The sequence below is a fragment of the Telopea speciosissima genome, chromosome 3 (genome assembly GCF_018873765.1).
Source record: "Telopea speciosissima isolate NSW1024214 ecotype Mountain lineage chromosome 3, Tspe_v1, whole genome shotgun sequence".
In the NCBI taxonomy this organism is placed as follows: domain Eukaryota; kingdom Viridiplantae; phylum Streptophyta; class Magnoliopsida; order Proteales; family Proteaceae; genus Telopea; species Telopea speciosissima.
Window position 1 is genome coordinate 52486631 of NC_057918.1, and position 3240 is coordinate 52489870.

The following is a 3240-nucleotide window of genomic DNA, read 5'->3' on the forward strand; positions in this document are numbered from 1 at the left end:
TCTGAGCAACAGATGAATTGTTGGAATTCAAGATCCCCCTAATGGGGTAGATTACTTGGGTATTTATAGCTGTGTATGGCGGTGGGGAGTCTAGGTAGTTGGTGATAGTCTCCTTGGTGGTAGAGTCCATCACGTAGTAGATCACCTCCTCTTGGGAGGTAGAGTCCGGGTAGGGAAGGTGTTCCCTAGCAGATGGACATGTGCTTCCCTCCGTGTTGGATAGGATCCTTGAGGGTTGAGTATGGATAAGATACATCTTCTTTGGGATAAGATCCCTTTGCCGATAGGATGATGTAGATCATTGTGGTGACGTCATGCTGACCTGTGTAGTGATCTTGGTCCTTGAGTGACCTACTGGGTTTCTTCCTCTTGGGTCAAGGATGAGTCTCAAATTAGCTAGGCCTGGGTCATTCTCTTCTTTGTGCCGTGCCACGTGGCAGATCGGGATTGGCCCGTATATTTATGGTTTATCACATGCCCTCCACTCTCTTGGGATGAAGTGCTCAAGAGAGTAGCCTCTTAGTTGGTGAAGGATCCATGGCAAATAAGTCTTCCTTAGGGGAGGTCCACGATAAGTATTTCTTGACCGTCGGATGGCTCTTGATCTTCATGGTAGATTCCTTATATTTTTCCTAGTGAGTGGGGGAGGTGAAGGGTTCAAATCTTCCCCACTACACTTTTTCCTTTTTTGTCTCTCTCCCATCTCCTTTTTGGTCTCTCCCATCTTCTTTTTTTTTTCCTTTTTTGGTCTCTCCCATCTATTTTTTGGTCTCTCCCTCTTAGGTCCAGCAGGTGGGTCTCTTCCTCTTAGGTTCAGCAGATGGGTCCGCATATCTCTTGTCTCTCTTTTTTTTTTTCCCGCTCACCCATGGTCCGTCGCCCTTTGCCTACTCGCCCATGGTCCGTCGCCCTTTGCCCACGGCCTCATGGTCGTGGCCAAAATTTTTTTCCTTTTGCTTGCCCATGGTCTGTCGCCCTTCACTCACTCACCCATGGGTTTGTTGCCCTTCTCCCATAGCCTTATGGCCGTGGCCAAAATTTTTTTTTTTTTGGCTCGCTCATGGTCCATCGCCCTTCACTCACTCGCTCATGGGTCCATCGCCCTTCGCCCACGACCTCATGGCTGTGGCCATAAAATTTGTTTTTTGCTCACCTATGGTCCGTTGCCCTTCGCTCACTCGTCCATGGTCCGTCGCTCTTCGCTCACTCGCTCATGGGTCCGTCGCCCTTCGCCATGAGGTCGTGGCAAAAATTTTTTTTTTTGCTCGCCCATGGTCCGTCGCCCTTCGCTCACTCGCCCATGGTTCGTCGCTCTTCGCTCACTCGCTCATGGGTCCGTCGCCATGGCCAAAATTATTTTTTTTTTTTGCTCGCCCATGGTCCGTCCCCCTTCGCTCACTCGCTCATGGGTCCGTCGCCCTTCGCCCACGGCCTCATGGCTGTGGCCAAACAATTTTTTTTTTGGGTATTAACTTGAATTGGTCTTTTGTCACAGACACATCTTTACTTGAACCTTGACCTCGACCCATCGCGAACTTCGACCTCGGACCTCGACCTTCTTGGTACATTTTTCTTGTGTTGTTGCCATCATCCATTGTGAGTACCTTTGTCATTTGGTCTCTAAGACACTTCCTTAGTTGTGTGTTTATGCATAGGGCTGTACATTGTTGGGGTGTTTAGCCTGGAGGCCGAGGAGCATTGCCCAAGTAGGTCCCCCTTCTCCACAACTATGTCCAGTGATTCTGATTCTGACGCCTCTTATGAGGGTTGTGCCTTTGATGGATCGACCTCTAGCTCATCCACGCCCTCGTCTCCATCGGGCGTGGACACTCTCCCTCCTTTGCCTTCTCCTAGGCCTATTTCTAGTGACATGGAGGATGCCGTTGATAGTCCTGGCCCAGATGGTTCTTGAGCATCTTGATCTCATCGGACTTGGTGTCTTTTTGTCGATCGTACCACATACCTTCTGAGATTATCCTTCGAGCCCCTGAGGAAGACGATCGTGCCTTCTCCCACCGTAGCTCTAGCCATGGGAGCCAAGAGGAAGGTGGGTCCCAGCCCTCCTAGCGTCGGGAGGGGCTCTCTGGTGTTCAACTTGTAATTATAGAACTAATGACCTATACTTGTAATTATTTCTGGCATCTTCTATATTACCTCCTTCTTTTTAAATTTTGGTGGTTGGATCCTTGCCCCTTTGTATGATGCTCTTTGTTGTCTGGTGACCAGCAGGTCTTGGTGGCATTCTGCCTCGTGGCTGATGGCCTTGGTTAGCATAGAGCCTCATGGCCGATGGCCTTGGTGGCATAGAGCCTATTGTCCGATGGCCTTGGTTAGCATAGAGCCTCGTGGCTGATGGCCTTGGTGGCATAGAGCCTTGTGGCCGATGGCCTTGGTTAGCATGTAGCCTCATGGCCGTTGGCCTTGGTGGCATGTAGTCTCGTGGCCGATGGCCTTGGTTGGCATATAGCTCCGTGGTTGATGGCCTTTGTGGCATAGAGACTTGTGGCCAATGGCCTTGGTGTTTGAGGAAGCTTGACCGATGATGGAGAGATACACAGATGTAGCCAAGAACAAACTTTTATTACTTCAAAATCTTCAAAACTTTAAAAAAGAACGTTAAACGACTACTGTAACTGTAACTGCCTGCGGCTGAAAGCCATATGTCCTACTGGTAGTTTTTCTTCAGGTGCTCTGAGTTCCATGCTCGATCTATCTTCTTGCCCCCTGGAGTTTTCAAGTGATATGTCCCTGGTCGTATCTGTCACGCCCCCATCCCGATTAAGATATTTTACATTAAATAGGGGGTGATTGGGACAACACGTGTCATCCCAATACCTACCAGGATCACAAATACAGTGTCCCGAGCCACAGTACACCCTATCATCAATCGTGATTGTTTGACTTAAAATAATACCGCAAGCATACGGGTCAATCGTAGCTATGGGTCGAACACGAGGAGATATACGCCACTCTATTTAACTAACTTAAAAATAATGCAAAGTGAACCAAATTAAAGTGTTAAATTAAACTAATTAAATTAATGAAAATTAATGCATCCTAACTCATAAGCATCTAACAAAATTAAGGGATTAAATTGGCGTCCTAACACATGAGCATCTAACCTATCAGACTAACGCAACTTGAAAGGAATAAAAAAAAAGCAGTCACACATAATAACCACATAAAAAGGAATAAGGGAATAAAAGTGCATCCACAAACCACAACCATATAAAAAAAATT